Source organism: Dermacentor albipictus, unplaced genomic scaffold (assembly GCF_038994185.2).
Source record: "Dermacentor albipictus isolate Rhodes 1998 colony unplaced genomic scaffold, USDA_Dalb.pri_finalv2 scaffold_25, whole genome shotgun sequence".
Classification (NCBI taxonomy): Eukaryota; Metazoa; Arthropoda; class Arachnida; order Ixodida; family Ixodidae; genus Dermacentor; species Dermacentor albipictus.
This window is the reverse complement of record NW_027225579.1, coordinates 2,150,918-2,165,252: the sequence shown is the minus strand read 5'-3', so window position 1 is coordinate 2,165,252 and position 14,335 is coordinate 2,150,918.

The following is a 14,335-nucleotide window of genomic DNA, read 5'->3' as shown; positions in this document are numbered from 1 at the left end:
GAAATGGATCTACTGAAGAGGGATGAAGCTGTCGTGTGGTGTGGTATATGTGGTATAGTCCCATCTTAGGCTGTGTAACTTACCTTTAACCAAGTCCAACATAAACTAAAGCCCAAACAATCAAACGTTCCTTTCCTTCGAGCGCTTCCTAACCTTACGTGAGGCCTCCTTACAGCGAAGGATCGATGGAGGAAGCAAGCGTACTCTGAAAGCACCCTTCGCCCGTTCTCGCGTAAGGAATGGTTGCCGCATGCCTGGGTTCGAGATTATATCTTAAAAACTTTACGCGAACACCATTATTCAATAAAAAAATGTTGTATTGTCGCATAATCTTTAAATTGAAGAGCTAATATAGAGAAGCGTGGACGCTTTCTTCTAGTTTTGTTCACCAAACTTTAAAAAAAAAGTAGCGCATTACAGTGCAAAACTTGATGTGCTCAATCAACGCTGGCACGCCGGCGTCGTGCAACGCCTAGCAACGCTCTCATGCCGCACGTGTGACTGAAACGAACATGCTTATCAAGACGTACCTGGACGTACCGTGTTCCCGCTTCTCCGCAGGTGGGCGACAGCGCGCATGCGCAAGCAACCGTCACGTGGTTAAGCAGTGAGGTGAAGCACTCGTTCAGGGCCAGGAGTGGCGTAAGGACGCATGAAGGTAGCTTTGGGGCTACCTTACGCTGAGGAACCACTAAGGAAGCCTTCACCGAGGGCCCCTCAGTAAGGAAGCTTTCAGAGTGACATAAGGTGGCCTCACCGCAATGAAGGCTTCCTTACTGAGGTAAGGAAAATTTCATTGTTTGGCCCTAAAGGCGTGAGATTTTATTCCTTTCTGCTATTCGTTTCAAGACGGCTCGGTCAAGTAAATGTGCAATAGATAAGAGACCATGACTAGTAAAAACCAATCTTAGAGCCTTGCTTTGAAATTTCTCTAATCTATGTAGGTTAACTTGTGCGAACGGGTGCCAGATAATATTCGCGTATTCTAGATCGTCAGTACGGGATATTTGTACGCGACTAATTTGGACTTGTTGCATGCATTTCTGAGAAACCTTCTAAATAATGAAATTTCAACTTTGCCCTATTCGAAGCAACAGCGATGCATTTTTCCCAATGAATTTTGATGTCTATAATAAGGCACAAATATTTGAACTCATTGAAACGGATTTAATGCTACACTGTCAGCTGTGTAGGTACACAAAAGGGGACATCTTTGTTACTTATGGTCAATATACTACATTTTCTGTTATTCACAGACATGTGCTAGGTCTTGCACCATTCCGTCATTTTATTTATGACACTGTTAATTTACATGCCACATTCATTGCGGCCTCGCGACAAGGGCCACTACGTGTGTTTAACTGTAAAAACAAAAACACTTACATCCACATTTGTCGCTACACGTATTTCTCCAGCCAATTCTTTTGACACGCAGCTACTGCGTGCTTTGTAATCCGTAACACGTGGGCTTCGGATTCTTAGTGGGTATTTTGACGCACATTACCCACTCTGGGGGAGCTTGAACATAGACTATCAGGGAAAAAAACTAGTAGCATTTGTCTCGAACGAAGTCCTTTCTTTTTTTAATGACGGCAGTCCGACGTATTTACGGGGACTGATTTGCAGCAGCTGTCTTGACTTTGGTCGCTTTGAGTCTTCGAAACAGGGTGAAGTGGTTGTCGGACATAGAAACCTACGTAAGAGATTATGTTTTTACCTGTTTAAAGATGAAGGGAGTGGCCAAGTCCCTATCTACTGCCATTTGAAGAGCAGATTTCACGAAGTTCAGGTCGTTATGGAAGGCGAATGTCAAGAAGGCCACCCGTTATTCTTGGTGAATCAGAATCAAAATGCACTGCAAGAGGCTATGTTCATTTTTAGGCCTTCTCCAAAGTATATACAATACGAATGTGAATTGGAAAGGCTACGAACGGTCGCCGACGAGCAGAAAGAAGAGACAGGAGTTCCAAACGTATTCACGATCTGCGGGAGGCGAGACGGATCAAAAAGAATATCCAGCGCCGCATCGATACCTTGCAATCTCAAAATCTCACAATCTAACAATCTCAAAAGTGCAAATCCTTTTATGAGTCCTTAGATCCTCGTAAACATCCGTCCCATATATGGAGCATTCTGTGTGGCCTACAATCCGAAACAGTGCCACCCTTTTGAATCTATTGCCCTGCATCAAGTGCTAGGTGAGATTGACGTTGCTGAGGTCTTCTACGCAAGAATGGCTGCTTTTCTGCCACTGCCTATATCAACATAATGTGATGGTGTGGCATCCCATTACTCTTGGATGGATGTCGTGTTTTCTATGGAGGAGCTAGAGGCTGCGCTGGCAACTTTCAGGAATTCCTCATTACCTGGGTCAGATGTAGTCACATATAAGACACTTGGACACCTTGACCAAAAAGCTTGCAGGTTATTCTTAGAGATATATGTTGAATCCTGTCGCGAAGGATTGATACCGCGTGAGTGGAAGGTCGGCCTCATAGTACCTTTACTTAAGAGTTATAAATCTCCGTTAGACTTGGCATCATACCGTTCCATCACCTCCATTAGTTTCATTGGAAAGCTAATGGAAATGATGGTGCTGGCACGTCATGAATGGTACTTAGAACATAATGAGCCATATCCGCATGCATGGGCGGGGTTTCGGTGCGGACGGTCTTCCATCAATAACGTGCTTCATTTAGTACTATCTATTCAACTTCAAAAAAAGCATGAAACGATTAATGTTGGCAATGTTTCTTGGTGTCAACGGCGCATATGATCTTGCAGCACACCAAGAAATCCTCTATGCTTTCTTTGCCTCGTGTCGGAATTGGTGGCCGCGCACTGTGCTGGATTCAAAGCTATTTGGAGACTAGGTCACTTTTCCTGCTTACCGAACACTGAATCACACCCCACCACCTAATCAGGAAACGGGTGCCGTATGGCGGACTGTTCAGCCACATGCTCTTCAACATAGCACTGTTAGGCCTTGTTGCATCATTGCGAAGGACGGTCCAGATATCCATCCAGGCAGATATTTGCACCAGAGCCTCCGGTGTCCCACGTCCACAGATACGAGCGGTACTGGAGAAGGCAATCAGAGAAACGTCTTCTTACCGCTTTAAGAAAGCCAATAACTATAATCAGAAAAGTGCCGATTTTTGCATTTAACCGCTTAACAATGACTGCATATGTTATACGCATAATGGCTAAGGAGTTGCATACGAAACAAAGCGTCCTTTCCTTGGAGCCATCATCGACCATAATTTGTCAGGACGCCGCATATTTCACATATGATAAGGTTAACTGCAGCAGCCCATGTATTCGAGTTTGTCGGTGGAAATTCTTGGCGTGCGTCTGTGCAATCGATGATACAGACATACCATGCATTATTTATGGGTCTCCTAAGATACAGCCTGTCTGTGCTGGGTAGTACCACTAAAACAAACATTTGTGCACTCCAGAATACAAAAGCCCAATTTCTACGGACGTGCCTTGGCCTCCCTAAGTGTGCATTTACAGCAGCCACAATAGCCATAGCGCGTGACCTCTCTATAGCAACGTGCCTTGCAGTCGACACTCTATGAGTGCACATTCGACATGACATAAGGGTATTCTTTCACCATCTTGCTTGCCTGCAAACAACTAGGCTGCATAAGAGTTATAGCCGTCTCCTGACTACTCATGGAGCATCGCTACCATCGAATTACGTGCCAACAGGAGGACCTTCATTTCAACTGTGGTATCTGGATTCACCGAGAGTGTGCTTTATCATTCATGGCATCAACTTGAAGGCAAATATGCAAGCAGGCAGCATTATTGCTACTACAAGTAATCTGCAGTTACCGCCTACATGTTTACACCTATGCGTCGGTCATAGACTCTAGTTCAGCAGTTGCAGTATTTTCACCGAAAAATGTACAGTAATAAATTTCAGGACATTTCACTGGACACTAATGACAGCTGCCCAACTTGCAGGTCTGAAAAAGTCTGAGAAATGGTCCATCTTGTGGGATTCCAAAATCGCTCTTCAGAGTTTTTTTTTTACCGGCAATACCCCGTTGACCCTACGAACGATTGTCGCGGACACACGAGAAATGTACCATCGAGCTAGTAAAGAAAGGACATCCCATCGTATTTCGGCAGTTGCCAAGTCACTGTAGCATCCTTGGAAACGAGCAAGCATACGCAGCCGCTCGAACTTCCCACAATTGCGGCGATTGTGTCGGTATCCGGTTGTCAAGAACCGACGCAGCGGGAAAGCTCCGTGCATTTGCTAGCTTACATTGGCCCAATGTAATTCAAAAGACCCTAAAAACCTGGGTATTTGTTCCGTGAATGCTCATATGAAGCTCCGCCTTCAACATGGCTTACCACAACGGGAGGAAACTTTCATTGGTCGCCTATGGCTTCAAGTAGCTTTTACTAATGCCCACTCTATCCTCATCGGAATGGCCACACGTCCAGAATGTGAAGTTTTCGGGTGCTAAGAGATGGTAGCGGCACCTTCTGTGCGACTGTCATCGTTTCAATGCACAAAACGCCCTCAGCACCACGCTCGACAACACTGACAACCACCGTGTTACGTAAGCCGGAATTCTTGGGCCCTGGTCCCAGCCGACGTTGGTGCGAACTGCTTTAAAAGCGCTAACGTGCTTTTTACAAGAAATTGGGCTCTTTGAAAAACAATGCAATGTGCGAATTGATGCATTCCTTTACTTTTAATCTTCTCTTGTTTTCTGATCTTTTCTGCCCATATCTCACCCTCCTGCACGGAGCAGCTAACTGAACAATTAATCTGCTTAACCTCTTTGCCTTTCACCACTTGTTTTTTGCTCTTCCTCCTTTTTGATCACAAGTTGAATTTATCACAGTATACAACACAGTCGTCAGCATATAGTCATACTTTTACACCACAATCATCCGCAATAAAATTTAGAAAATTGTGGAATAGCGGCCCCTGCTCTAATCCTTGGCGTACACTCGAGCAAACAGGCAGCTTTTCGAGTAGCATTCCTTAAAAACAACATATTATTTTGAAAATGTAAGTTACGCATATACCCTAACAGATTTGTGGGTTCTTCAACACTTCCAATAGTTTCCCGGCCAGTGTAAAATGATAGACTTTATGGAATGCCTTCGCGAAGTATAAAAATTTGCATCTACCTGAGACCAGTTATTTATGGCTAAGGCGAAATGATGCACTATTTCAACTTATTGTACTGTTGTAGAAAAACCACGCCTAAACTTATGCCGGGATCAAGAAAGAACTATATATGTCCTAAGGAAGAGGGAAATATGGTTGTGAAATATATTTTCCAATACCTTACAGCACGCATAAGTCAACGCTATCGGACGGTAGTTATAGGCTGTCCGCGTTATAGCCAGTTATACCTGTCCGCGTGTTCGAATAAAGCTTTATTTCTAGAGAATTCCAGTCGTCGACCAGGGTACCTCTGGAAAGTGAATCATTAAAGAGAACTAATAAATTATGAGAAGCATTCAGCATATCACTTAAGGATTAAATCGAATGTTGGTACACAAAAAATCACTATGACTGCAAGATCAAGTATATTACTACGAGCGCGAATGAGGATAGTGAATCAAGCGGAATTTTTTTCCTAGGAGAACAAGTCTACGCAAGTCTGATGGTAGTAAAAGTGTAGTCAAGCGAAGATTAACTTCTAGTTTCGGCGAGCACAAGAAATGGACGACTTGATTCTCCACCAAATTATCATTATAGTGGCCAACTTACAAAATATCTCTAAATGCAGTAGCGTCATAAGGCTACCCGCGAGTCAGGTGCATCGCAAAAGTGTGCCTGTTCAGCTGTAGCAGAACAGCTGCTGAGAAAAGTGGCCGCATGATCGGAGAAGTGTTCCTACATTAGGTTTCTTAGGATGCGGATTTTCACGAGCCTGTACACAGTAGTATGGCTTTTGTCAGCCATACAAAGTCATTAATTAGCAGTATCTGTTCATATCGGACTATTAAGAAATTATGAAAGAAATTATTACATAAATCCTTGAATGGAGCGCATTTATTTGAAACGAAATTGTTAGGTAAGCTATCACAATATAGAATATTTGCACAAGCTTATTTCCCGTTTTCAAGAACCCGAGTACAGTTTGCAAATATGCACCGCTTCTTTTTTCTTGATTGAGCTGTCAGTGAGTGGATGACCGCGTTTATTTATAACATTGGGTGCATGACAAAGAAGTCCGACCCGGCTGTGGACGACACGGAGGCACGACTAGAAGACGCAACCGCGTAGACTTGGCCAGTCACACAAGGAACAACCTCTAGCCCGAGCCACACTTGCGTAGCGCTGGCGATTCAGCTACTGAGCTCTGCACGGCGCACTTCATTACATCGTGCCCCCTCACGGAAGACGGAGCCACACAGTTGGCCTAAGGCGTCGTGAGGGAGAACGGCTCGTGATACGACTTGAGGCGATCTACGTGCAGAGTTTGGCAACCTCGGCGACGCAGGTCCGTAGGGGGCGTCAGAGGTTCGATGGCATAGTTTACCGAAGTTTGCTGCAGTATCCGGTAGGATACACGGCATCTGAAGATAAACTTGATGCAGACACCTGATGTCGAAGTAGGAGACACTCACAACCAAACGAGAGCGTCAGCTGAAAACTAGCGGTGGGGGCGCTTGTAGTCATGCTTCTTCTTCCGTTGTTAGTGAGCGTGTTAGTTGTCGGCATTCTTCTGGATACCGGGCGGCTTAGGAAACCGGTGTACCCACTAAAGAGTCGGGACGGTAATGAACAATAATCTCAATGGGAGATCACGTTTCTTCGCCATATTGTCACGTGGTGGTGACGTTGAAGAACACAGTAGCAATACTGTGAACGACAAAACTATCTTTTATTGGGCGAACCTGTGCCCACAAGACAGGCTACACTTATAGCACAACGATAGTGGCCAACACGGTCGGCGATCGTAGAAAATCTGATCAGCGGGTCAAGCGCGTCGGCTTTTATACAGCAGTCGTCGAATGTTCCAGACTAATCGTTGGGACCCGCGTGTCTTCCACAAAGTTCCACACCATTCGCGTCAGGCGATGAAATCAGATAAGATAAGATTCGGCGACAACAGAAAGCGGATAGAAGCATCGATAACTTTCCAGAAACTTCGGATACATGCAGGAGCGTTCCGCGCTGTGCGATAACAGTTGTTAGGTGGCGAAACGTGGTCGCCCGATAAAGATAAGTACACGTGTCAATAACCCCTCTTAAAAAGCATCGACCCGATGCTGCAAACAAGCTAAAGTAATAAAGAAAAGCACTCGTAGCAAAGAAAGCAACAAAATAAGGACGTTCATCTGCGTCCGTAAAAGGGTTTAAGACGCACCACGTGAACCACTTCAGATCGTGCGTGGCGCCGCTGTGAATGCGAAATGCCGTCTTGCACGACCTCATAGTCCAGTGCGCCAATACGTCGCATGACTTTGTAGGGTCCGAAATAGCGTCGCAGTAGCTTCTCACTGAATCCTCGCCGGCGTATCGGGGTCCATACCCAAACAAGGTCGCCGGACTGGTACTCGACGAAGCGTCGTCGGAGGTTGTAGTGTCGGCTGTCGGTCCTCCGCTGGTTCTTGTTCCGCAGGTGGGCGAGCTGTCGGGCTTCTTCGGCGCGCTGTAGATAGGTGGCGACGCCAAGATTAGCGACGTCAAGCATGGCGTCGAGTGCAGGCGTCGAGGTCCTGCCGTAAACCAGCTTAAATGGCGTGATCGGTGTTTTTTCTTGCACGGCCGTGTTGTAAGCGAATGTTACGTACGGCAGGACCGCATCCCACGTCTTGTGCTCGACGTCGACATACGTTGCTAGCATGTCGGCAAGGGTCTTGTTCAGGCGCTCCGTGAGACCATTCGTCTGCGGATGGTAGGCAGTTGTCCTCCTGTGACTTGTCTGGCCGTATTGTAGAATAGCTTGCATGAGCTCTGCTGTAAAACCCGTTCCTCTGTCAGTGATGAGGACTTCTGGAGCACCTTGTCGCAGCAGGATGTTCTCGACGAAAAATTTCGCCACTTCGGCTACGCTGCCTTTCGATAGAGCTTTAGTTTCAGCGAAGCGGGTGAGCAAGTCCGTCGCCACGACGATTCACTTATTTCCGCAATTTGATGTCGGAAACGGTCCCAACAAGACCATGCCGATCTGCCGAAAAGGTCGGTAAGGAGGCTTGATCGGCTACTGTAATCCCGCTGGCCTTGTCGGTGGTGTCTTGCGTCGCTGACATTCTCGGCATGTCTTCACGTAACGGGCGATATCGGCGGTTAGGTGCGGCCAGGAATACCTTTCTTGTATAATCGATAGCGTCCGGGAGAAACCGAGGTGCCCAGTGGTTGGATCGTCATGTAGGCCGGGCAGTACTTCTGGACGCAGCGCCGACGGAACAACAAGAAGGTAGTTGGCGCAGACTGGTGAGTTCTTCTTCACGAGTAGGTTGTTTTGAAGCGTGAAAGAAGACAAACTGCGCTTAAATGCACTAGCGACAACGTCGCTGTGCCCTTCCAAATACTCGACTAGGGCTTTTGGCTCCGGGTCTCCTCGTTGCTGCTCGGCGAAGTCTTCCGCGCCTAATATTTCAAGGAAGGCATCGTCATCTTCGTCATCTTGTGGCGGATTGTCAATGTAGGCGCGTGATAGGCAATCGGCATCTGAGTGTTTTCGTCCGGACTTGTATGTTACAGCGATGTCGTGTTCTTGTAGTCTGAGGCCCCACAGTGCCGGCCGTCCTGAAGGGTCCTTTTAGTTAGCTAGCCAGCACAACGCGTGATGGTCGCTGACCACTTTGAATGGCCTGCCATATAGGTAAGGGCGATATTTCGCTGTAGCCGGAACGATGGCGAGGCATTCCTTTTCGGATGAAGAATAATTGCCTTCCGTTTTTGACAACGACCGGCTAGCGTAAGCTGTCACGTGTTCCTGTCCATTTTTTCTCGGGACTAGGACGGCACCGAGGCATAGGTTACTGACGGCGGTGTGTATTTCGGTATCGGCGTGCTCGTCGAAGTGCGCAAGTGCGGTCGTTTGAGTTCTTGAAATGCGTCGGCCTGCGGCGTTTCCCACTTGAACTCGACGTCACATTTAGTGAGCTGTGTCACCGGCTCAGCGATGCGTGAAAAGTCCTTGACAAATCGCCTGTAGTAGGCACACATGCCAAGAAATCTACGCACTGTCTTCTTGTCGGTGGGCTGCGGGAACTTTGCGATGGCAGCTGTCTTCTGCGGGTCGGGGTGGACTCTAGACTTGCTGATGACGTGGCCTAGGAACAGAAGCTCATCGTAAGCGAAGCCGCACTTTTCTGTCTACAGAGTGAGCCCGGATAACTTGATGGCCTCTATTACTGTTGCCAGCCGCCTAAGGTGATCGTCCAAGTTTCCGGCGAAGACAACGTCGTCATCTAAGTAAACGAGACAGGTCTGTCACTTCAATCCTGCTAAAACCGTGTCCATCACGCGCTGGAACGTTGCAGGCGCCGAGCACAGTCCAAATGGCATAAGCTTGAACTCGTAGAGGCCATCTGGGGTGATGAAGGCGGTATTTTCGCGATCTCTTTCTTCGCCTTCTATTTGCCAATAGCACACTTCAGGTCCATCGAAAAGAAGTACTTAGCGTTGCAGAGCCGATCGAATGCGTTGTCTATCCGTGGGAGGGGGTATACGTCCTTCTTCGTGATCTTGTTCAGACGACGAGAATGGACGCAGAAACGTAGGGTTCCGTCCTTTTTCTTCACCGGGAGAGCAGGAAATGCCCACGGGCTTTTCGACAGCTGGATGATGTCATCGCGCCGCATTTCGTCGACTTGCTCTCTTATAGCTTCACGTTCGCGCGGCGAAACTCAGTAAGGGCTCTGGCGGAGTGGTCGAGCGCACTCCTCGGTGATTATGCGATCCTTAGCAATGGTGTTTGTCGAATCCTCGATGACGTTGAAAAGCACCTTTTGTATCGTCGGAGCAGACTTCTGAGCTGCTCTTGTTTAATCACGGGGAGACTTGGATTAATGTCGTAGTCAGGTTCGGGAACCATGGTAATCGGGGCAGATGCGGCGGAATCCGACAGGACAAAGGCATTACTGGTTTCCAGAATTTTCTCAATGTACGCGATCGTCGTGCCCTTGTTGATGTGCTTGAACTCCTGGCTACCCGCTGTGGTTGCTCAGTGGCTATGGTGTTAGGCTGCTGAGCATGAGGTCGCGGGATCGAATCCCGGCCACAGTGGCCGCATTTCAATGGGGGTGAAATGCGAAAACAGCCGTGTACTTAGATTTAGGTGCACGTTAAAAAACCCCAGGTGGTCGAAATTTCCGGAGTCCCCCACTACGGTGTGCCTCATAATCAGAAAGTGGTTTTGGCACGTAAAACCCCATTATTTTTGAACTCCTGGCTAAAGTTTGTCAGCAACACTTCAGTTTTTCCTCCATGCAGTCGAGCGATCCCTCTTGTGGCGCAAATTTCACGGTCTAGCAGTAGACGTTGGTCGCCTTCGGTGGCGCCTTTTACGTCAGCGGGTGTTTCGGTGCCGACCGAAATAACAATACTGGAGCGAGGCGGGATGCTCAATTGATCTGCGAGCACACTCAAGGCGTGGTGACTACGAGGGCTCTCCGGCGGTATCACTTTATCTTCCGACAGCGTTATGGACTTCAACTTCAGGTCGATGATTGCGCCGGGATGGTTCAGGAAGTCCATACCGAGAATGACGTCTCGTGAACACAGTTGGAGGATAACGAAGGTGGCAGATTAAGTCCGGCCATGAATGGTTATTCTTGCTGTGCATATTCCGGTCGGCGTGTCGAGGTGTCCTCCAGCGGTCCGAATTTGAGGGCCTTCCCTTGCGGTCCTAACTTTCTTCAACTGGGCGGCGATGTGTCCACTCATCACGGAGTAATCAGCCCCTGTGTCCACTAAGGCAGTAACTGCGTGGCCATCGAGAAGCACGTCGAGGTCGGTGGTTCTTTGACTGGCGTTCCAGTTAGGTCTTGGCGTCGAATCACGGCTGCGTCATGTTGAACTGAAGTTGGAACGTCGCGTCGTCAAGTCGTCTTTCGTCGGTGTAGTCTTCGCTTCCTGACTTCTTCGGGACGGTGGCGTGTCATTATTATGTCGACCAGATGGTCTCTTCGGCGTCTTCGTCGGCGGCGGAGGATCTTCGTCAGTTCGACGAAAAGCAACCACACCTCCATCGGTTGCTCCTTTTAGTTTTCCGGATATGGGCTCGCGGAGCGGCCCGGGCTTGGCCGGTGTATGGTCGGCGCTGCGGCGATAGGTAGCGACCTGGTGACGGCAAACGGGACGGTCATCGAGGGCTCCACTGAGTAGCGCCTAGGTAGTCGGCGATGTCACGAGTGCATTCACCTTCCTGAGGGCGCGGTGCGTCGACGGCGAACCCTCACAATCCCAGGTCGCGGTATGGGCATCGGCGGTACACATGGCCGGCTTCGCCGCAACGGTAGCAGAGCAGGCGGTGGTCGGGGGCTCGCCAAATGTCCGTCTTCCTCGCGTAGCTGCGCTGGGCGACGGGTGGGCGTGCTGGCAGCGGCGGTGGTGGACGACGGAATTGCGGGGTTACAGGGCCCTGGTGTTGTCGCGGTGGGGGACGTTGACGGCGGGTGACGGCGGCGTTGGTCATCGCTTCTTGCTGAGGTTGCGGTGATTGTGGTTGCACTTCAGGGACTCCAAGCGATCGCTGAACCTCTTCTTTGACGTTTTCAGCGATTGGATCCACTTGGGACTGAGACCTTGGCTAGATCTTCTTCGTACGACCGCTCTGATAGTGTCGCGTAGATCGTCGGTAGCCAGTGATTGAACCCCGGCGTAGTTTGTAGAGTTCGTGGGGCGATCAAATCGCCGGTGTCGGATCTCGAGTGTCTTATCGATGCTGGTGGCCTCGCGAAGGAACTCGTCGACGGACTTCGGTGGGCTATGTACCATTCCGACAAAAAGTTCCTCTTTCACAGCATGCATGAGTAGGCAGACTTTCTTCTCCTCGGGCATTTCGGGGTCAGTGTGACGAAATAGATGGCTCATTTCCTCCGTGAAGATCACTGTTGTCTCATTAGGTAGCGGCACCCGGGATCCTAACAGCGCTTGGGCTCGTTCTTGGCGTACGACGCTCGCGAATGTCTGCAGGAAGCCGCTTCGGAACAGGTCCCAGGTCGTCAAGGTGGCTTCGCGGTTCTCGAACCACGTCCTGGCAGCATCTTCCAATGCGAAGAAGACATGTCGCAGTTTGTCGTCACTGTTCCAGCTGTTAAACGTAGCGACCCTCTCATACGTTTCCAGCCAGCTCTCCGGGTCTTCAAATGTGGAATTGTGGAACGTCGGTGGTTCCCTGTGCTGCTGCAGCACGATGGGGGACGCTGGGGCTGCCATTGGGGTTGCCTTGGCCACAATCTTCTTGGTCTTCTCAGGTAGAAGTCCGTGCTCCGGGGGCAGCTGTTCAAGACGGCGGCTTGCTCGATGGTCCGGGACTACGTTAATGTTCTCTTTGCGGTCCGGGCTTGCATCAGGGCTTGTCGGGGGCGTCCGGTAAATGAACAAAAAGCACCTCCACCAGATGTCACGTGGTGGTGACGTTTAAGAACACAGTAGCAATGCTGTGAAACACAAAAATAAATTTTATTGCGCGAACCTGTGCCCACAAGACAGGCTACACTTATAGCACAACGGTAGCGGCGAAAACGATCGGCGATTGTCGAAAATCTTATCAGCGGGTCAAGCGCGTCGGCTTTTATACAGCAGTCGTCGAATGTTCCAGACTAATCGTTGGGACCCGCGTGTCTTCCACAAAGTTCTACACCATTCGCGTCAGGCGATGAAATCAGATAACATAAGGTTCGGCGCCAACAGAAAGCGGATAGAAGCATCGATAACTTTCCAGAAACTTACGATACATGCAGGCGCGTCCCACGCTGTGCGATAACATCTGTTTGGTGGCGAAACGTGGTCGCCCGATAAAGATAAGTACAGGTGTCAATATAGTAGAACGAAGGGAGAAAAGGCAGTCGTTGCCTGGGGGATGTCGTATTGTAGGCGTACGTGACATAGGGAAGGACGAGGTCCCAGTTGGTGTGGCTGGAGGCGACATACACCGAAAGCATCTCGCCAAGAGTTAAGTGAAAGCGGAACGCTTTAATTGAACTAAAGCCGCTTGTTTGCGGGTGATATGCGGTGGTACAGCGATGAATAACGCGGCATCCAGTGAGAAGTTCTTGAATGACATTGGCGAGAATAATGCGCCCTCGGTCGCTCAGGAGTTCGCTGGAAGCATATAACATAGAACGAAGTGTACAAGCAGGAAGGAGGTAACATCACGAGCCGTCGCGACTGGCAGAGCGGCTATTTCTGCATACCTCTTGAGTTGTGGTCTATAGCCACAATGACCAGGTGATTGCCAGCAGCTGTGTATGGCGGAGATAAATAAAGGTGTATGCCAAGCCGGTCGAACGGTTGCGCAGGGCACGGCAAAGGTTGCATTGGTCCATAAGAGCGGCAAGGATCAGGCTTTCGGTTTTGGTATTGTGTGCAAAGGTGAATGTACTTTTGAGAAAACGTGCACATACTGCACCAATAAAACTTACGGCGTAGTCTGATGTAGGTCTTGAAAAAACCAAGGTGAGCGTACTGAGTGGCATGAGCGGCCAGTCTCGCGGCAATTTTGCGTGCATTTCCTTGCTTCTTTCACGCCCGGAAAGTTTTATGCAACATGTTTTCGGAGCAGAAAGCTGTATCGGTAGTTTTTCATGTCACTGTACAATTTTTTCATTGACAGTTCTTTTCTAATTATAGTATTTGGGAAGTTGAATAAATAATAAGACTAATTATCTAACTAGCCGGAATAAAAAAAATATATATTTGCGTATTTCCAAGTGACGGCAAACGAAATTACGTTTGTTCTGCGCAGCGACATGGCATTTGGATATTTTCAAACTCTGGCCCAAGTCAGCTGGGGCACGTTGTAGGGGCTTTGGAGAAGAAGGTGCGATGCGCTTAGTTCACACATTTATTATGTGTTACTTCTCGCATGTGGCAGCTATGCTAAATTGGAATAAGGGGGGAGAAAATTAAATTGGACACATTAATCAGAAAAGCCGTCGAGGCTGCGCTTGGTCTGCCTATGAATACGTCAAACGATATGTTGTTACGACTGGGTTTGCATAATACTTTAGATGACATTGCTGAGGCTCAGCGTACTGCAGAGTGGGAGCGGTAGCTAGGTACACCAGCGCGTAGGTATATTTTAGAACCAGTTGAAGAATCGGTGGCTGTGTCGCACGATAGGGCGCCCCTACACGAGTTGAACGTGAACCTTAGGGCCAATATCAT